Source organism: Sinohyriopsis cumingii, chromosome 3, assembly GCF_028554795.1.
Source record: "Sinohyriopsis cumingii isolate HCF-2022 chromosome 3, ASM2855479v2, whole genome shotgun sequence".
Classification (NCBI taxonomy): domain Eukaryota; kingdom Metazoa; phylum Mollusca; class Bivalvia; order Unionida; family Unionidae; genus Sinohyriopsis; species Sinohyriopsis cumingii.
The window spans coordinates 63,052,347-63,076,099 of record NC_142963.1 but is presented as its reverse complement, the minus strand read 5'-3'; the positions used below and the strand labels follow the sequence as shown (position 1 = coordinate 63,076,099).

The following is a 23,753-nucleotide window of genomic DNA, read 5'->3' as shown; positions in this document are numbered from 1 at the left end:
GAAAAAAACCGAAATGATATTCTGTTACAACATGTTGATAGAAACTTTCACTCACTGTTGAATATTTTTATGCAAAATGGTTGTAGCAACCGAGTATTGAGAAAGTTAGCAGTTCTTTTTATGATATTGTCTTCAAATCATTCCATTTCAAGCATTATTCTCTATCGATTTGTTGACGACTTCCAATCTATTTTGAATTTACTTAGGAAAAATTCAAATTTAGACATAAATGTTATAAACAGAGTTGCCAAGTTTTCTCCTGAAATTAGAGATGTATTAGTTGCAGTCACGAATACTTGTATATGTTCAGCAACTTTAGAATTTTTGGACCATCTGGTGTCAAGAGTGAAACAGCTTTTTTCAAACTGTAAAGAACCAGACCAAATTAATCCTAAACCAGGTAGTTATAATCCTGCTAAATTTGGGAGAGCATATTACTTCACCCCCCATGGTAAGCAGTTAAGAGACACTCCAAAATACACAATGGATAAAATATCTCATAATAGTACTTATGATGATGAACCTGCAAGAGCTGAAGAAAAATGCCATAAAAATTACCCTGAAGTGGGAAGGAAGGGTACAACATACTTATTTCTCTGGTTTGACCCACAGCATTATGGGCATTGCTACGGATATCATATGATACCAGGACATGAAGGGAGAAAAGATCTGCTTATGCATACATGGCAAATGCCCCAGAAGAAATATTTTATGATTTTAGTTGCCAGCTTGAGGAGTACTGTTTGAATCGAGAACCTGGTTTTTGGAAAAACACGTTTTTTTTTTCATGATACATTTCATGGCTTTTCCCATAAGTGTCCACCAGTATACAAGTCATCACGTCTCATGTTGTTAAAAAAAATTAACACTGAAATATGTGAGCAAACAAATGCTTTTCTTCAGCACATCAAATATTCAGCAAGAGCTATGGGAATGGGTAAATTCAATCACTACTTGCAGTTTTTTATGCACCAATGGAGCCAGAAGAAAAAGAAGAACTTCTGCAAAAAATGTACATTAGCTTTCAGTTATGTTGGTTGATACACTAACCACACTGTACTTATATCAGTCTAGTACAACAAATTTAATATGCATGATTTACTGTGCAAATGGATGTACCATATTTGAGCAGATTATTGTCCCTGTCTATAATATGCATCTTAAGACTATTTTAAGGCAGTTCTCTTACAAAATGGATATATTTATATTGCAAGTTGTTTGAGAATAAAATATGTAGATCCTTCAAGTTTGCTGGTTTTGGATAATCTATAAATATTTTGATATGTTTGTTACGAATTTCAGATAGTGTTGTGGTTAGCACATGATATACCAAATCTGTTCTTAAGTTAATTAAACAGACCAGTGGTAAAACTGCAGTGATTAGTATTTCATCTATTTTCCAAGACTCTTAAATTGAGTATACATTGAACATGTTGTCCCCATGTATTTGTAACCTGTACAAAAGTGTCTGTACCTAATTATAATGTGACACATTGTCCCCACATATTTGTTACATGTAACAGTCTGTCCTCCTTTATCATGCGACAGATTTTCGTACAGCATTTTTTTTTACAGTTATGTGGAAAAGTGTAAAGTCGTATACATTACCTTTTCTTAAATTTAAAAGAAATTAATTCATATGAAACCTCTTTGTATCATTTTCATTCCCAATTGTTTTATTGTGGTCATTTTCTAAGATGATTTGATGCTTAAGGATTTTGTAGACTTATTTACTTCATGAAAATACCCAAAATGTTTTTTCTGTAACTACCGATGTAATGCTGATTATGTCACTTATCAGGTACCAATGAGTCTTCTGTCATAGATTTAAAGTGGACTTTTTTTTACACATTTCTTTGTAAAATATGAACGTTAAGTTCAGAGATTTTTAAACAGGAAGTAATAGGCATATGTTTTTGGTAGAAAAATATTTCCTGTACATGTATCAGTTGCTGTGAGAAGAATGGAATTTTATGAGAGCGTGTGTTCTGCTTAAGGAAAATTTAGACTTTACATGATTGGAAATTATGTCTTATAGTACTTTGCCTAATGCGTGGTATTTCCAGTGTGTGTGTGTGTGTGTGTGCTTAAGATTTATGTACCCCAATTACAATTCTGGGTAAGAAAGGTTCATAACCATTATACAGTTAAAAAGAAATAGGATATACTTGATAACATGTTAGACTGATAACTTGTAAATAGACATTTTTATTTTCGTGAACTGTACTTAAATCATTTTGTTGCATTTATAAGGCTGGTCATCTCTGGAAAATAATGCATTTATGTTTTCCATAACAGTACTTGGATCCATGCATTGTTTAGGATTTGACATGCATTTATATTTGAGATCTGTATTATTTTGTTCAGTGAATGGTTATTGTTTGTATTTAAGAATTGTAATGTATTTGAAAAAGAGCAAAAATAAATGATTTGCTTGTTGTGAATGTGTTGATATTTTACCATGCAAAATATGAATAAATTGATTTCTCATTCATTGGAGTAAATTTGTATTTACATATATGATTTATGCTCTGGTCATAAGGCTGACATATTATGATGTCAGTTGATCTTTGACTGTATTCATTTTGGCAAAGTGGTACTAACTGTCCTTCATCTTAAGTTAAAGAACTATGCAGATTCTTACACTTTGGGTAAGATAAGCCCTATTGAATTTGGGATCAAGATGTGAAAATAGTGTCTTCTGTACATTATGTTTAGTTCAGGGTAGTATACCTTGACCAATGATTAAAATTATTTATAACCACTATAATGTACCATGCACGGTATTCCTGTTATGTTATTGTTGCCATACTCCTTGAGTCCATCTGGCCATCTTCCCTGTCTATGATTAACACAGATTTCATGAGTGCAATGAAAACTTGCACTGTAGGTACATCTTTGGATGGTGGTGTGTTGTACATTGAGATCATGTTCCTGTGACCTTCTAAAGAGTTTATTTAGCTATACTGGTCACAGCACAGAAGAGTTTATGGGATGATCTGTGTTGTCTGTCATCTATCTGTTTATGCTAAGATTGTTAGTACTTCTGCTACTCCTAAACTATCTCAAGTATTGCCATAACTTTACACACACACACACACACATTCATTCTCGGGTCTAATTGATCCTAAATGAAAATGGTGCCACTCAAACATCCAATACAGTACCACAGCAGACAGCATTTTGGGAAATATTGTTATTACTATATTTCAATGAATGGTAAAATAAACATGCGTTTTTCACAAAAAGACTTCTTATGATGTATGGTTGGTCCATTATTAACAATTGTATGGCCAAGCTAGTGTTGTGGATTTGCAGCATTTTTAGTTTATGACCAATCCATCACTATTACCTTTTGGATATTTCTTAGTGAATAGGTGTATCTGGCCATCTTGAAATGTTGCTTACAAAATGAAGGGAAATATTGTCATTTGGTTTTAGCCAGAAGACTAGTTTGTGGTGCCATTTTGGTCAGTACTTCAGACAGCTGGTCTTATTGACATTGTGTCTCTCATCAAAAGACTTATTATGTATAGTTGGTAATAGGTAGAAATCTTGCCAATGTGATATTGGATGTGACCACTATGGCATCCATCTTGGTATCTTACCATTGCTATGACAAATAGAAAATATCAAAACGGGATTTCCACATGATCACTCTTTATGATGCCTTCTTGGTCCTAAATGAAAACTGTGCCAAGCTGACATACAGTATATCCACCACAGGAGGTGATTTGAAAATTGTGTTACCACTGAAGAATATTAAACACTCAGTATTTCAAAGGGAAGGAACTGTCTTGAATTCCAGTGACATCTAGTTTGCGCTAGAGTGGCATTCCATTTTAGGGACTCTTAACTTCCAGACTACTTGGATACGTTACATATGTTGAGGAAGAAGCCGTTTGATTTCAGGGTCAAAAACACAAATATCAAGATCACTGTCTGAACGAAATTACTCTGGTGGCCTAAGTGCTTAGAATGTCCGCCATAATGCGGTATAAAAATGGTACAAAGACTGTCTAGCTTGGCGCTCAGCATTTAGAGGTTAGTGTTAGAACTGGTACGCCTGGCTTCAGGATAAAGATACCGGGGTAGGGACATGATGCTACATGTTTGCGACATAATCCACACACACACACACGCACGCACGCACGGTGACTGAAAGACTTAAAAACATGGTTTCCGTGCAAAAACAAAAGTTGAAAACGACATACCTCACCCAAACTCTGCGACTGCTTGCACAAGAGGCGAGGAAGAAGGTTGTGGAATTTTATGCCAAAGGTCGAGATCACTTGCTAAAAGAAAATTGGTTTCCGCACAATAACAATAGTTGTACATAGCAACGTGGCGCAAACTTTGAGTATTACTTGCACTTCGGTTAAGGAAGAAACCAAGCGATTTTGGGGTCAAACGGACAAAGGTCAATGACAATCTGCACAAATCTTGTTACGCTTGATAAAAGAGAGGATGAAGTCCTCAAGTACGAGATAATCCCCAAGATGTGCTTATTTATAAAACAATAACCATTTAAGGACAATTCTCGCTTTTGTGAATGTATTTTAATCTATGGTGCCTGACGAATGCTCCATGGAACAGTCATTGTTGCCAAGCAGATATTCAATAACCTCGATTGGAGGATAAAAGTTTTAGTAGAAATTTTAATTCCAAACAAATTATGTTTAATAGACTTTGTAAAATATTTGCAACGGTCAACAATATATTTGTTTAGTGCTTGTAGTGCACTTAGTTATTATAAACGTTTTCTTGGAAAAATAACAAATGATACTGCAAAGCAGGCATGTTCGTGTAGCCTATATACACCTAGCAATGGATGTAGCTGCAATACTTGTCCATGTTTTGTAGAATAAAACTCATAGATTAATGTAGATTCTATCTCAAGTGACATCATGTATGCAATTAATAAAGTATCACTTACCTTACTACATCTTGAAAATGCGGAAAACTATGTATGACATGCAAACCCAACACATAATGGCAAATTTGCAAGGCTCATATTTGATATCAAGCACAATATAAATGAACCGGCCCGTAACCATTTTAATGTCACAGAGTCATTTGTCAAACAAGTGATTGGTCCTTCCAACATAATTACTAATAGACCAAGACAATCTAATAGACTTATAGGGCAATGAGATTATAAAATTAAAACCTTTAAAATCTTTGGGCTTTAATTTTCACGAATAAATGGACATCACTACATATGACACGACATTAACACAACTATTTGATTTAGAGAAAATCTATAAAAAATAAATTACTCAAATTTGACCGAAAATATTCCATATAAATTAACCAGGGCCTACTGCAAAAATAAATATTTAGGTTTCTTTTCTTGTTAAAAACATTTTAAGGAACACGATTAATTATCCATAGGTCAGTGCAAATTAAAGTTACCGTACACTTACACCTAACCGTAACTCCAAATCAAACACTAACTACAATGCGAAAAACTTGGCAAAGATTACTGAAACTTTGCATAAAGGTAATAGTATGCAAGCAGAACAAAGAATGCAAAAGTCATTAGCTGGATTGTTCTTCCTGTCTATCAGATCATATCAAATACTAATTTCTCGACATATTCAATATGATTCTCGTGTATAAGGAAAGATGTATGTGAAATGTAATGAACTGCAACGTTTATGCTTATTCAAGGATGGTCTTGTATAATATCTAATTTATCTCTGTTGACCTCTTACACAATGCTGCAAAGTTAAACATAATATATTTGATATATTAAATTGCTTTGATATGAAATAAAATATTATCTTAAATAAAATATTTTTAAAAAATATTCTTCAAAATTTTAATACGTTTTGGCATTCGGAAGGTTTTCGGTATACCAGCAACGATTGCAGATTTGTGAACACTTCAAGCATGCAAATGTTTAAATTTAAAAGCCATTAGAATGGAAAAAGATTTTCCTCTATGCGGGATTATGTTAGAAAAAAAAAGTGACTAAACCGAGAGCAGCTTTCAGTTAAAATTTTGATGAAATAAGTCAATACATTAAAAGGACAACTTAACAGTTTTAGTTCGAATCACACTTAAATATCGGTATTCATTGTGAATTATATTCATTATGAATTATAAAGCTTTGGGATGGTGTATAATTTGGTATAAATAAAGACAGTCGATGACAATGAGATTGGCCGGATGTTGTGGGGAATCAGACCAGTTTTTCCAAACCCGGTATTCAAACAATGAAAACTTTGTGAAAACTATAATATTCGTCCGTACATCATTTCCAGAGAAGCCTAACCCTCATCGCTAAACCTAACCATAAAAGACAAAAATCCACTTTTCTCCCAGACGGCTTGACAGATTCTCATGAGCGAGGTACCTGTTTGTCGGATTAGATGAGGCCAATATTGCAGAGAAAATTCTGTCAAGACTGTCATTTCGGTTCGTACGTTATCTCCAGACAACTGTAACCCTAACCCTAACCCTAAAAGTCACCAAAATTTATTTTTCTCGCAAACCGCTAAACCAATTTGCATCATCCAGGTACCATTTTATCGGTGCTGATGATACACGTATTGCAGTAAAATCCTGTTAAATCTGGCCTGTCCGTTCATACGTTTTCTCCAGAAAAGCTTAACCCTAACCCTAATCGCTAACCCTAAAAGCCACATAATTTCACCTTTCTTCCAAACGGCTGAACCGACTTTCATTCCAAGGAATGACTGGATTCATCTTAATAATGCACGTCTTCTGGTCTATCACGTATGATAATCAAAGGTTATGAACACAGCAACACGTACGTATACAAGTGAAATTTGAGTATAGTTTTTATTTACTTGCATTCAGTGAACAAACTGATAATACACATTTATTGGTTTTACGGTCAATGGGTTTGTCTCAGGCTTACAGCTGTGTACTCTGGTTTATGAGCATGATAACACAAACAATAATTTTTTGTTTTAATGAATCCCAGTTTGTGCATATGCCTGCTGAATACGTTTGAAAATGATTTGCTTTGAAAACAAGAATCACTCAAATAAACAGATTATGCTGGCTAAAAAGAATTTAAAGAAATTCTAGATAAGACATTTATTCCTTTTAACTGCTAAGTGTTGAAAGTATCTGATATTCTTGAGCAATAAGATTTTCAAATTAACTGCTGTGGAAGTCATATTGATTTCAGATTGGCACCAAGAATTTTGTACTGCACTGACAGGAATCGTGCAAACATGTCAACTTGGACATGTAGGAAAAATACTATTTTAATAAAAATTTGGTTTGGTGGAGTTTTATAATGTATCAATGATGATTTAACAAAATGCTTAAAAAATAACCTGACAGTCAAGCATTTGCCCCTTTGAGGGATTTTTCCTTTTGTTAAATCAGACTATAAGGTCTGATTTAATTATGCACTTCACCAATAGGGAAGATCCTTGTGGGACAGCATATGATTACCGATAGGGAAGATCCTTGTGGGACATCATATGATGATCGATAGGGAAGATCCTTGTGGGACAGCATATGATCACCGATAGGGAAGGTCCTTGTGGGACAGCATATGATTACCGATAGGGAAGATCCTTGTGGGACAGCATATGATTACTGAGAGGGAAGATCCTTGTGTGACAGCATATGATTACTGAGAGGGAAGATCCTTGTGGGACAGTTGTGGGACAGCATATGATTACCAAATAGGGAAGATCCTTGTGAGACAGCATATGATTACTGATAGGGAAGATCCTTGTGGGACAGGATATGATTACCAATAGGGAAGATCCTTGTGGGACAGCATATGATTACTGATAGGGAAGATCCCTTGTGGGACAGCATATGATTACCAATAGGGAAGATCGTTGTGGGACAGTTGTGTGACAGCATATGATTACCGATAGGGAAGATCCTTGTGGGACAGCATATGATTACTGAGAGGGAAGATCCTTGTGTGATAGCATATGATTACCAATAGGGAATATCCTTGTGGGACAGCATATGATTACCAAATAGGGAAGATCCTTGTGGGACAGCATATGATTAATGATAGGGAAGATCCTTGTGGGACAGGATATGATTACCAATAGGGAAGATCCTTGTGGGACAGCATATGATTACCAATAGGGAATATCCTTGTGGGACAGTTGTGAGACAGCATATGATTACCAAATAGGGAAGATCCTTGTGGGACAGCATATGATTACTGATAGGGAAGATCCCTTTTGGGACAGCATATGATTACCAGTAGGGAAGATCCTTGTGGGACAGGATATGATTACCAATAGGGAAGATCCTTGTGGGACAGCATATGACTACCAATAGGGAAGATCCTTGTGTGACAGTATATGATTACCGATAGGGAAGATCCATTGTGGGACAGCATATGATTAATTAATCCAAATCCTCATATTCATTTCATGAAGATTCTTATGATCTGTGATGCAAGTTTTTCATATAAAATTATTGTTTGCATCCTATTGCCATTAATCTTAAGACTTACCAGTATGTTATAGATATAGTATTAAATGGCAGATAATAACATGTAGCAGAAAACACTACACACTGAAATACTTTTTATGGTCTATGTGACATAGAAGCAATATCATCTATATTTTTTGAGTTGTTGATATAAAATGAGAAATAGTGGTCAGCTATTTGAAAATGTATAGGCAGCTCCATTGTTACCAGTCCAGCAACTGACGTACACTTATATCTCAATGTATGCTTCAAAGTATGTTTAGGTATTGATCATGGAATCAAAATTTGGTCTATTAATGATTATCCAGCTGAGAAGAATTAAGTTCAAGAAATGTGAGGATTTCAGGAAGACGATCTGGTTGAAAGGCTTGTAAGTTAAAGCGTGTTTCTTAGCACATTACATGACATCATGAATGAAGCATAAGTAAAAATTCTTTAAAAATGGATCACATGTAGTATAGTTCTTTCATGAACAGTTTACTCTTTGAAGGTGTCAATGTGTCATGTATAATTCATTTGGACTTAAAAGTTATGCCAGCTGAACATGTTACATGGAAGTGATTGAATTTATTTTCTCCCCAACTATGCATTTACAAATTTTTTATATATGGATGTACACATTATACTAGCAATCAAAGACAAATAAAAATATTGATCTGATATTTAAAAAATTACTTCATTGTTAAAATTGTAAATGTTTTGGCTAAAACTATCATTAGTTCAATTATTATTTGCCTACTTATTTTTCTCTCATTTCTTACAAAATAGGCACACAATAACACATACCTGGCATAATTGAAGAACATTTAACCTCTTGATTCAAACTATGAAGTGTTCGGGTGAACATGTAAGGCAAGGTCAAATCAGATAGCGCTAAGTTAGCCAAAACATCAAATGTTGTCACAAATGTCAGGCAACAGTCACTGTACAGAGCTACATGGATGACTTTGGGAATTCAGTACAGCCACATGGACTTGTAGCTTCCTAAGAGTTTCCATTTCTGGCTGCGTCTTCAGATGGTTTTGTAAATAAAACTCAATGTGTAAGTCACATGTACATAGATGTCTGGGGATTAAATTTTGTTCACCGCTCTCAGTACCATAGAAGTACCCAACATTTAAAGAAATTTTAACCTCAAAATTCAATCTGGGAAGTGATATGTTTATCTATTGAAGGTAAAGTACAGGTGTAATCCAATTATTTGACCAGTAGCAGTGATGGCACCTAGGTAGTAACGATAACTCACTACTTGCTCCCATGAAACCATCAAGATCTTTTACACATTTATAAGTGGGTCGTTGCACTTAAACCATATTTGCAGCATTTGTTGAGTGTATAATCTTTTATGACTTTTGAATGACTACATCTTTACACTTGCTTCTTTCAATCAATGAATCAATCAATATTTATAACTAAAATGTCAATGAGGTACCCATGCAGTCATGGTTACCTTCTTAATGTAAGGAAGCAGAGTACTGTTTGATATTCCTATGATCCTAACATGAACCCTGACTAATGAGGTACACTAAAGACACTAAAATGGTAAGATAATCCTAACATGAACCCAGACTAGTGAGCCACACTAAAATGGTAAGATAACCCTAACATGAACCCTGATTAGTGAGCGACACTAAAATGGTAGGATAACCCAACCATCAACCATGACTAGTGAGCGACACTAAAATGGTAGGATAACCCTACAATGAACCATGACTAGTGAGCAACACTAAAATGGTAAGCCAACCCTAACATGAACCCAGACTAGATAGCGACACTAAAATGGTAGGATAACCCTACCATGAACCATGACTAGTGAACGACACTAAAATGGTAAGCCAACCCTAACATGAACCCAGACTAGACAGCGACACTAAAATGGTAGGATAACCCTACCATGAAGCCAGACTAGTGAGCGACACTAAAATGGTAGGATAACCCTAGTATGAACCTTATGACTGTTGCTCTAGTGGTCTTTGACATTTAGGTCACTAAAATTGACTGTTATTACAATAAATGGTTATAATGTTACAAGTTACTACCACAAAAAATACATTATTCTAAAACCTCTGAGAAACACTTTGGGAGAATTATGTATTGAATTAAAATTTTATATTGCTGACAAAAATATAATAAAAATCACCATGCCCTTTAATAGCAGACACTAGGAGAGAGGTAAATTCTGTGTGATTCTCACAGAAACATTTCTTTCTGAATCAGAGAAGCATACAAGCTGAACTTTAATGAATGTCTGGCTTAAGGCGGAACAAAAAAATTTTAAAAAATAGTAACAGAAAGCAGGATGTTGTTCCATTACAGAATTTTTTTCTCATCTTTCAGCTAATGCACAATAACAATTAATCATGTTATTTTCAATAGTATGAGCAAGTGAGACAAAAGCACAATAGAGACTTAACTTTCTCAAAATTAAACATTGATTGAAGAATGATAGTTGATGTCTCAAAACATTTAAAATGGTGTACAATCTGCTGTAATCACGTCCAATATTATCTCATTAGAAGCTTATGAGCTTAAGCTTATAAAATCATTAAATACACAATGGGTAGTTATTACTCCAAATGATCATTTGGCTTCTATCGTCAATTATGCTGCAAATAACCAACAGAATAACCACCGATGCTCCAACGAGACTGTCATGCTGGCAACATTTAAGATGTAACAATGTGATGATGCTTTGTTTTGATCTCATTATATATTAATGCTCAAATGAATTAAATTGTAGTATTTTTTACACATGTCAATCAGCGAGGACTGCAAAGCTTATTTCAGGTGAACATCTGCATGAAATCTTGTATGATGTTCTTTTCTGTCTATATTGTTCACAGTTATTTCCTTCTCGGAAACTGGTTACTGCAGCACTGTTCACTTGTCAAAGTATCTAGGATCTTCTCAAGAGAGGTTCTGCAAAAAAGTAAGAAATAATTCATGTGATAATTCTGTAATTTGTTCCATCTCATGTGGATTTTTCTACAGAATAAAACAGACACACTAACAGGGAAATGTCATCAACCACTATTATAAATGGATGACATCATTCTTACAAGCAAACTTTTATTATGCTGAAATCTATTATGGGAAGTCCCTCAAAGCTAGATATTATGCAAAGATCCCTGTCATTTTAAGTCATTTTAAAGATTATCCCTTTGAGTACTGACGGCCAAATCTGATGATTAATCAAATTCATTTGAAAAATTTATAAAGTACTTAATACACTCGTGCTTAATGTGAAATTTTTGTTGCACAGATGTTTGTGAGAGAGTTGCTTACCAATTTTTCTATGTGGAGTAAAAGTCGTGATATAAGGAGAGTGGATCAGCATAATGCCTTGATACTTTCTGATAAATTTATGAAAATATATTCAGTGATTTTTTAAAAGAAGTTGTTCAAAGTTAAATATGTTGAATTTAAGTATCTATACTTTTTGACAGATTTGGTGTTATCCTTAAAAATTTTAAACTCTGCGTGGATGCAGTGCGCTATGTTTTGTTTTCATTTTTCTGGTTGTTTAGCAGATGAATGATGGACAGGTTTTTCCATTTTTACCACATAAACATAGAAATACATGATTTCCAAACTGTCATAAAAACTAAACTGAGAATAATTTTAACAAGTATAACATTTTAGAGAATTTTGTGAGGGAAAATAAAATGAGGAAAATAGTACATGCTAGAAATACACATACATGATATCAATTATTCACTTACTTTTTCTTGAAAATTAAGTTGATTTTAAAGCAACTGAAAAATTGTGATGATTTTACAATATTATGATTTAGCATAGAATTTCACATTAATATCTAGGTATAAAATATGCTGCTAATGATATATGCAAATGTCAGTGTTTGCAAGTTAAAAGTGGTAATTTCGATCTCTTCTCTTCCATCTTTCTTATGTTTCAAAACTTTATAAAGCACAATCGAATCTGGAGACCCATATGAGAAATACCTACACAATTTGGGTGACTTTAGCAAATTCACATGCTTTCACTGGTCAGAGCACAGATCACAAGATCCGCTGGGCAATGGACCTAAAATTGACAAAGGAAACATACTAAATTAGATAGTATACCACTTTAACTGTCAAGTGGCCATCCATTTAATACATACACAAAAATCTGGCAAAGCTTGACCCCCCCCATACATGCTTTTTTACATCTCACCCCTGTGTACGTATGCTTGATGCACATACACCCAGAATTCTAAAGAATGGCCCATATTTAATACTCAGAAATGATCAAGGATTAATAATATTAATGTGTTTAATAACACAGATACATCACCGCTGTAGAATGTCTTGCTGCACCAAAGAAATAAGCTGCGTAACTTTAAAAAGTTGATCTAGTATCCAATAAAATTCAAATGCCGACTGAACCCAGACAAACAGGTTACGTATTAGACAAATTATTATTGAGGTTTCACCCCCACCACCCCCTTTCATATGTGTACATATATCATCAGTAGACACATCCACATCCAGCCTCCATGCGCATGTACTAAATGGACGGCCCTCAATAATACATTCTTTACTCACTCAGGCTGCAAAGATAAAACAAGAAGATTGTTTCTTGCATACAGTGAAATACAATCAACACATCTGAAGGATAAAATAAGCGCAACAAAATTGGGACAGCATGTATTTATTATGTTATAAAGAAGCCTATAAAAGGTAAAAATTGCATATTTGCAATCTACTATTCAATACATTATACGAAAAAATATAATGCAAAAGAAAAGCTTAATTACAAAACTTTTAGATATATAATTTTTTTAAAAATATTATATTGTTCATATTAAAGTCTTAGCTAGACAAAGTTTACATTTGCTTATATTTAAATAATCATAAGATGGAATAGAAATAACAAGAACAAAGAGATGTATTTATAAAACATGATAGCCCCATTGAAAAACAGATATAATGTAATATTTGATGAACATTTTAAACATTTAAAGCACTGCGATACTGGCAGGACAATCCAAAAATGTCATCTATGTATGCAAATCCAATTGTTAACCTTATTTTTACCTGTGGGGGTGGGGTGATTGTGCTAACAGGAATTATGTAACAAGCTGAGCGTAAAAATTGTATAAAACAATTATGAAACTGAAAAATTGCTGTAAGGAAGAAAAGACAAGTAATAAATTACTTTACAAACTGAAACAGAATTACTTTCATCGCTTGCCATGTAAAACTCAGTATATTTTTATATACAGTTTGGTCAAGAATCACTATATTGTATATCATTTTCATACAGTTTGATCAGGAATCACTATATTGTATATCATTTTCATACAGTATGGTCAAGAATCACTATATTGTATATCATTTTCATACAGTTTGATCAGGAATCACTATATTGTATATCATTTTCATACAGTTTGGTCAAGAATCACTATATTGTATATCATTTTCATACAGTTTGATCAGGAATCACTATATTGTATATCATTTTCATACAGTATGGTCAAGAATCACTATATTGTATGTCATTTTCATACAGTTTGATCAGGAATCACTATATTGTATATCATTTTCATACAGTTTGATCAGGAATCACTATATTGTATATCATTTTCATACAGTTTGGTCAAGAATCACTATATTGTATGTCATTTTCATACAGTTTCAATTTCTACACAGTGGATTAAGATGAAATGTAGTTGCAGATGAACAGATGGATGGCCAGACAAACTGATCCAATACTTGAAGATTATAATCAGACCAGCTGATTAAAAAATTAACATAAATACCGAATATTTTGTTAATGTTTACAGCATCTGCCATATTCAGATCACTGTTCCTTGCTGACTGCTCTTTGTATCTTTGAGTAGGTAACAGTATATCAAACAGATTCTATTGGCATTTTATTCAGTCTTACATTTATTATCATGCCTATTTTAGTAACATAATTAGATCTATTTGCATTTACCATAATTGGTTAGTTATCTGCATCACTTTATTGACTTCATCTTTTCATTATCATTGAAGTTTCCAGTTTATTCAGTACAACAATCTGTAATAAGAAAGACAAAACACGATCTTTTAAAACAAGCTTATAGCTTTTATTAGCAGTGAAACCTATAATGAGATTATAATCAGTAAAATGAAATCAAAGCCAATAAAGATAAAAAAAAATGATTTCATACACTACCCTAAGACTTTTGACAAGCTAAAATTGGAATAATCAAACTATTTTGGTATGAAAAACTTCAACAATATTTATGGATATAAGACACTAGAACATTAAGGCTAATTTAACTGTCATGATTTCACTAAATTACTGTAAATAACAAATAATGCAAATAGGAAGATTTGTTTATAAACTATTCAGTTATAAGTAAAACACTGCAAGACAAATTAATAGGTACTGATGCAAATACATGACATGCCTTGAAGACAGAAAGTTAGTTTTCCATAGAGAATGTTAGCAAACTTGTTTCACTACTCAATAATGGAACCCATATCACTTGCATGTGAACAACTGTACTTTGTCCAATATGTTTTTGCAGAGTTTTGCATTATAAACACTTTGCATCAACATAGCCAGAAGGGTGTGTGTGTGTGTGTGTGTGTGTGGGGGTGTCTGGCATGCACCCACTCCTGCTTAAAAAGAAACATACACACACAAATGTACAGTCACTTTTCACTTTAAATTTGACCATCATTTTATTCTTGCACATGTTTATTAGGTAGTATGCACACTTGGAGTGAATAGACACACACAGTTTAGCTTTGGTGCCCTTGCAAAGAAGTCAGGGCCTGAAGGAAATTTTGGAACAACCCCATTCCTCCAACACTGGACCTGATCCAGCCTGGCATAATCATATTGTTTACATCAATGGGAGATATTTTAGACTGACATTGTTCAGATGAATTTCTTAATAATCTGTTTGGCAAAGTTATCTCCTATTCATTTTGAGAATTGCATTATTGTACAGGTTTAAAAATCAACAAGCTTGCAATAATGTCATGATGAATGCCATCACTGTAGTATCAGATGAATCAAAGTCATTGTTGTTGCTGTTGTGGGGTTTAATGCCATTTTTCAGCACACAATAGGTATTACATAGCAGCCAGTATAACTGGTGAGGAAGAACCTGACAAGAACCACTGATCCATGGGAAGCTACTGGCAAGTTTTTTGGTCTTTACCTTTTTGGGGCTTAAAATTAAACAATCCAACTTTTTATAAATGGGAGTTAAAAATATCTGGTGTCGAGATTGCCAAACCACTCTATGACAAAATCAATTTAGAGTCAGTGCTGACCAAGTGTCGCATACTGGTTGGGCTTTCGGGGGGCGGGGGGTTATTTTATGCATCTCTGGCCCCTTTAATTATCAATATATGGGGGACATTGGCTGTTTGAGATGGGAGGGTGTTACAGGCCTCCCTCAATGTGCAACACTGCTGATAATGACAAGAACATTGCCCACTTTATTCATTAAAAGTTCATACATTCTACACTAAGTTTGTTTTCCATTTGTTTTTATCAAACTCGTACAAGTTTTCACTCTTCGGTACTAATAAATGTTTACAAGACGGTGAGCAGACTGGTCTAAATTTAATTACATGTAACTGTTGTCAGAAGGGTAATAGAATATATTCCATTAACAATCCTTCATATGACTGATTTCAGGTCATTAATGTTAATTTTTATATTCGTATCATAACTGGTAGAGTAAAACTTTATTCTAGTCAAATAAAAAATTTAGTATTTGCCTCACTGGGTGAATGTTGTATTTCGTTATTAATTGGAGATTTGTCAAACCAGGCTTTAAGTTCACCAATAAAATTATAAATTTCACACTACTACAAGTTAATAAAACATTAATGTGTATGATATTATTGGCAAACAATAACTCTCCCTAGAATGAAATGAAAATTTATGCATCAAGCCGAGAGGGCTTGAAATGATGTCTTTGATTATCCTACATAAAAATAAGTGAACCATATTTTGTTGTTGTCAAGTTGATGTGCTTAATGGATGAAAATGGCTTTTAAATATTTGAATTTATGCAAGATATGATTGTTTCAAGCCTAGTTCAAGTCACAACGAAGATGAATAAAGGTCAGGTTAGTCAAAATATAGTTACATATTCTGGCATTTTTTTTTGTTTCTTCAGAAATACAACGATTCCCTAGTAGCTAGGGAAATAAGTTCAAGTGATTGTAGCAAGCTATCATTTCAATAGGTGGAAACACAGGAATAGCAAGTCCCAATTTTTGTTCCTTCTGCAGGTATTATGGTTTGCCAGAACAAATATTACATCTTGTATTAGCCCACAGCATGAATGATTCATAACACAAATATCAATGAAAACAAGTAATGTCTGATATTAACTTGAGACGAAGCAAAAGATTCATTTTTCAAAACTGCCATTGTAAATCCTCTGCTGAAGAAACCAACACTAGACCATAACGATTTAAAGTACTACTGCCAGTTTGTAATCTCAAATTCATATAAAAAATCTTAGAAGAGGTTGTTCTACCCCAGCTTGTATGTCATCTGAATTCAAATAGTCTTTTCAGTAATGTACAATCTGCTTATTGCCCTTGCCACAGAACTGAAATTACTCTTCTAAAAGTAGTTAATGACATTCTATCTGCTTGGGATAGCGGAAAGATTACAGTCCTCACCCTCCTTGATTTGTCTGCCGCAATTGACATAATAGACCATGATATATTACTTCACCGTCTCCAGTATGTATTTGGCATTCATGATACAGCCTTACTGTGGCTCAAGTCCTATTTGGTCAACAGGACACATATTGTGTCTACAAATTGAATATACTCTAGCCCAGTTGATCTATATTGTGTTACCAGGGGTCTGTTCTTGGACCCGTTCTCTTCATTCTATACACTCAGCCGCTCTCAAGTGTCATAGATCATCATCCAGTGTCTCACCAACTGTATGTTGATGACACCCAAATATACAAATCTAGCCACCCAACTGAACTTGATGCTATCATCCAAGGTGTAGAGAGGTGCATTTAAGTTGTGAAATCATGGATGACATGTAACAAGCTGCAGATGAATGATGATAAAACTGAGGCCATTCTAATCACAACAAAAAGACTTTCTCATTCACATCCTTTACCTCAAACAAGTATCAGCAACACCAAAATTAAATTCATACAATCAGTACGAAACCTAGGTGTTACTCTGGACAGTACTCTCACATTGCACCAACATGTCATGAACATATGCAAGGCTGCATATCTTGAGCTGATATGCATCAGCTCCATTCTCAAATATCTTTCAGTTGATGCGACTTGTGTGTTCATTAGTACTTTCAAGACTGAACTATTGTAAATCAATTCTGTCTGGTTCATCTCAGTATCTACTCCAGAAACTTCAAAACACAGCTGCTCGGATCATACTTACAGTACCACGATCAGAGCACACCTCCCCACTGCTCTGTACCCTAAACTGGCTATCTATTCCATCCAGAATCAAGCACAAAATTTGTTCTCTGTGCAGTGTTTCACTGTCGGACTATAGTCCAACATACCTATCCGACCTCACCCATATGTGCACACCAGCAAGATACTTACGCTCCTCTTCTGACAATCATATACTCATTATTGCCACTATGAAAACAAAGTCATATGGACATTGTTCTTTTGCATACCAGGACCCAGCAACGTGTTATGAATTGCCAACTGAACTCAGACACAAAGACACAGTGACCCCATTCAAGAGTGCTCTAAAACTAAAAACTCACTTATTTCGACTGCAAGAACAAACTTAAAGACCTAATGTTTCCTACCTTAAATATTCTCAGCATGTGTTATGTTTTCTAATTTCGTAGCGTTTGTTTTGTAATTATATCATTATATATGTTTTTTTATCTTATAGGTGTTGTCTAATGTTGTAAAGCGCTTAGAGCTTCTAAAGATTAGGTGCTATACAAAGTCCTCATTATTTCATTATTATTATTATATTTGCTACATGAGACTATAAGGCATTAAAATTTGGTTCTTCTTTGAAGTTAATAAAAACAGTATATCTTAATATACCTTCTTAATTCCATCCTAGTATATGACAAATTTACTGTTATTAACTTCATTTTAATATAGAAAATGTTTATTAAAAATAAGGAAGTAACCAGATTCCTCCTTATCCTCTCTTGCAAAATGGTCCATATAATATGGAATGTGTTAAATGGCTGTTAAAACCCAATCAATATACAATTCAGTCAAAGCATACGAGTATGGACTTGAAATCAAAATCATAAACCCATTATGAAGGAAAAGAGTCTTAACAATAAAGATAATAATGCTCTGATATTCTTAACCCAAAATTATTTTTAAAATCTCATTAAAGATTATGCCTCCTGTAACAATATAAAATTCCATAATCAATAAGTAAAAAAACCTCACGCAATGTTGACAGCTTTTTTAAAATTTAAAGTCACGATGAAATCGCATATTCTTAATTCAAATTTGGGAAAATATTGTTTACTTCATCACAATGTAACTTCTATCTGAACAGGAAGCACAACAAGTTGGTGGGATCTCAAATAAAAATTAAAAGTCCTCATATCAAATCTGATAATGCACAAAAAATAAAATTATATTCTATATTCTCTACAATAAAACAAATCATTCATTATAGTCTATAGGTTAAAAAAAAAATTGAGAATGCCAGTCTTTATACATAACATATATTCAAGCAATGATGACATTTGCATCTGAAAATGTAGTAAAAAAGAAACCTTCCCTATATCAATTTTATCACTGTTTGAAACAAAGTAACTGAAAAATGAAAAAGAAATAAGCTGTTTAACTGAAAATGACATGTTGCATACAAACTGTGGCATGTTTAAAGACTAAGTTACTCCACGTATCAAATATCTAATTATTCACAACAAATTTTTTAATGGTACATTGATTATATAATTTTAGGGAACTTCATCTTTTAAAATTATAAATATTTAAAGGAACAAAGATAATTTTTCAAAATAACACATATTCCATTTTTTATGTAGCTCTCAGAATATGTGATTTTCCATTTCTGACAATGATTATGCTTAATATTTAATTACCAATTGATTAACTCCTTATTTTGGCCAAATAACTTGTGTTTTGAAACTCCTCTCTGTGAACCTTCCTTTCATAGTATGATGTCTAAAGAAGCATACAGACAGACAATGGTTCTTTATGGTAGTTAAGTACAATTTCCTAGTGCTCAAAGGTATTATCTTTTATCTTTTTGATACTTCTGCTCCAAAACTGAATTTTTAACAAACTTAAGCTGTGCCAAAGTTTCACTTTCTCAAATTAGTGCTTTACTGAATACTATGATTAGACTGCTCTGGTTGGCCTAAGTGGTTATAGCATCACCATGGATGTGGGAGGTCGCAGGTTAGAACTTCGGCTGAGTCATACCAAATTCTTGCAAAAATGGTACTAACAGCTGCCTCACTTGGCGCTCAACATTAAGATGTTATTTTTAGGACTGGCTGGCCTGGTGTCATGTTAATGTGACTGGCTAGGACATTATGTTACATGTCTGCAGCATGATGCCCAATTGCTAGCCATCACTATAAACAGCCACACTGCAGGCATCATAGCAAAATGACTCAATTTTTTAAAAGCTACATTAAAAATCCAAATCACACACACACACACACTACTGACAGATTTCTTATCTGTTCTTTAATGCTGTATTAGGGTTTAAGGTCCATAAATGCCATAGCTTGCTTGCTCCGACAGAGGTGTTTTGACCAAATAAATAACTGTACTTCTTATTATCATTTGTTAGTTTTATATATTCAACAGATCTTAACCCTTAAAGGCTGTATAGTTTTGAAGCACATGACCCAGCACGGCTAAATTGTTTGAGAAAAGAAATGAAAAGTGCACTCTAATTTTAAATTGTATAAATGTTAATTAGGTTTTGTATCATGTCTGCTTTACATTAAATTTTGATTTACTGCTCAAGGGGGGGGGGGGACTGGAAAAACTATTTTGTCCATTCAGAGTGTACATCAGACGCGTATTTAACACCAATCAGTCACTAGTATCTCCATTAAAACTTTCCCAGCCCCAGTAATCAGATATATTTCATAATAACATAAATCATTGTCTTCATCAGTGTCAGCGGCCAGTATTTGCGGAACAAAAGAAGATGAACCAAGTAGGGAATTAGCCTTTTTGTTTTTTCTGGGTAGGCTGTATTTTTAACATGCACTTGTAAAACTTCCTTTTTACATGGCTTATACTATGACATAATGCTTGCTACAGGGCACAATGTGCCAATAAAATCTAGTTTAAGAACCATTGATGTCAAGTTGAAGAATCCAGATGTAAACAGTTGCCTACCTGAAAAAAGACTTATGTTGCAAAAAACATGACGATACCTCTACTGGTGTGACTTACCCGAAGTACTTTAAATAAAAACTGTTTACAGTGCAGAGTACATTTTCCTATGAGTGACTTTAAATTGTTGGAGTTCCTGTGCATCAATATTTGGGAAATTCATACAAATTTTGCATGATTGATGCCCTGGAAGCATCTCTGTATCTGATTTGTAATGAATCTAAAGATAAAAAAAACAACTAATGGATAATAAATTGTTTCCAAACTTAACAATTATCAATGGATGGGTAATGTGGGCTTTAAAAGATCTTAAAATAACTTTTAGGTTCTCAGAAATTTTCAAACATATTTTCAAATAATGAAAACAAAACATTGGTGGCTAAGCTAACAAACCCCTAAATCACAAAATCTCTATCATCACATCGGTTAAAAGTAGCATTGTGAATAATTGTAACCAAAATTAAAAAGAAATAATGGCCAAAATTGATAGATTGGAAACAACTGGGTGTTCAGTTTACTACTAGGTCAATGATTATGCAATCAACTTTTTACCCATGGTAGCAACTAACTGATACATGTAAAATAAAATTCTAATGCGTCATTATGCATACAATAAAAAGAGTGGTCACGCTATACCTCCTACTATGGTTTGCGGTCATTGTTGTTTCAGCTCTGTATTCCTGTCTGGGTGTGGTACTTACCTATCTGCTGTGACACCAGGTGGTTTCTCTGACAGGTCGTCTCAAGCAAAATTGAGGTATACAGTGCTGAAAATACAAAAATAATTTAATTTTGCCACCAGAACAACTTCATTTAAGTCATACACTCTACTCTTACAGCATGGCTGGTTAATCTAAAGAGTACAACTTGTATCAATTTATTCCATGCTACTGCAGATTTATAGATAAGCAGTGAATTTGTATATTTTACACAATCAAACTGACTAATGTTTTGGAGACAAATTGTTCATTGCGTTGAGAACACAGTATTTAGGCATATACTACTCTTGCTGTACGTACAGTATGTACTTCATTTTGGGAATGCTGAAATCAGATAAAGTTGATGTATACTTAGCTAATGAAAAGAATAAAAAATATATTAATACTTAAGAAAGTGCTTAGATAGCTTCATTTCATTCAAGATACTTCTCATCCTTTTAACCAATTTTGGCATTTCTGACTTCCATTGCATTACTGCCAACTGAAATGTAGGCCAACGAACTTGAAATCATGTCTTATGTGAGAATTTGAATTAATTAGAAAAAAGACATCAGAGTTAGTAAAGTCTGATAAACTTTATTACTTTAATTTGTAGAAAAATGTGGAGACAGGCTGCCAAGAGTGTGAGATATTCCTGACAATCTGACTTCTTGTTCTGATGTTAGTCAACATTGGAACTCACTACACATACCGTTATTTAGTCAGTAAAACCTAAATCCCCAAAACATAAATATCAGGGTTGATGTCTTACACTGTTATGATTAGCTTAAGGCCATTTTTCATGCTATACAACAGTAAATATATCTGGTGGAGGAAGAACCTGGAAAACCACTGGGAAAAACCACGGACGGATGGGAAGCTAGTGGCATGCTCTCTCAAAACGGAGCAGAGCCTGAGACTAAATTTTCCTGTAAATATTAAATGTTCTATATAATAATAAATAAATAATTTGAAGAGTAAATTGTAAGCAACAATAACCCTGACCTGCGCATTACATTATACAAATGACTGCCTGTTATGCTGCTGATTGGTTATGAACTACTAAAGTATTCTCACACCATACCCTTTGATTGTACCACCGTACTGATTTGAAAAACAGAAAGAATAAAAGATATCAAAAATGCACAAAACTTAGCCATCGCATTCACTGATTTATGAGTTCTAAACTGATTGCCTCCAGGTGGGTCTCCAACGCTGTTGACTTTTTTAATCAAATGGGAGCTTCTTTAGCAACATGGTCGCCATTTTTGCTTGGGCCAGCTTGTTTTCAAGCACAGTTGTGATTGAAATTACTGTCTTTCAAACTCTCAGTAATTCCATAAATTTGGGATTGACATCTCTTTGAACACGTGTATACAAGAATTCCTTCTATTTATTTGTTCAAATTGTTCTTGAAATATTAGAAAAAAACATTGCACATATTGGATGCAGATGGCACTGTTTCTACTTAGTCCTACAATGTAAGACATAGCACATATTATTTTTGTTTTAGTGATATAGTGCCCACAACATAAATATCAGTGTCGAGGTCTTACATGTAGGACGAGGCTACTACTGAAATAGACTATTCTAAAAATCAGAAATAGACAGAGGGCTTACAAACAAACGGAAGGATATGCGAATACTATAAATATAATATAAATCTACCTACCTCGATGCATTTAAAGTCTTTTGTATAACAATTTCGGCTATAAAACAACGCAATCTAGATGAATTACTAAGTCTACGAAAAACACTAAACATCTTGCCCGCCATGACTTTTGTACATTTTTGTACTCTTCAGTACTAAAGATTCAGCATCCTGCAGCATTTCGAGAAACAACCAATGAGAGTGAATCTTACAATTATTTTACTGCATACTAGTATACTATTGGTTCCAACGATTTCGCATGTGAGCGATCTCCTAAAAGCCCATGTTATTTGTGTGACATAAAGAGAAGAACATACATAGCTTATTAAAGTGCATTGATCAATATTAAGAACACACTTGAAATACAAAACTATTAATGATGTATTAAAGCTAAACATTTATATGTACATGCCATTTTCCCTTTAACATATTAAATAATATATTCTGACATTAAACATAATTTTTTCCCAACTTTTTCGTTCATTCATGATCTTCATTAATATAACATGACGCTACTAAGCTCATTAAATACTTTACATTTTTAAAATAAAATGGAGTTCATTTTACACCTGACTGTATTTACATATATTGTGTATTCTTTGAATCAGTGTACACA

At 33.8% G+C, this 23,753-nt stretch overlaps 1 long non-coding RNA gene across 1 annotated transcript; it reads right to left on the bottom strand.

The window, feature by feature from the left end:
- Positions 1 to 6,858: 6,858 nt before the first annotated feature.
- On the bottom strand, positions 6,859 to 23,262 carry LOC149802979 (uncharacterized). The gene is made up of 5 exons (XR_016419940.1): positions 23,159 to 23,262; positions 21,490 to 21,555; positions 14,395 to 14,478; positions 12,418 to 12,495; positions 6,859 to 11,370 (listed from the first exon to the last, which is right to left on the bottom strand). It is a non-coding gene; the product is annotated as an uncharacterized LOC149802979 (long non-coding RNA).
- Positions 23,263 to 23,753: the final 491 nt, after the last annotated feature.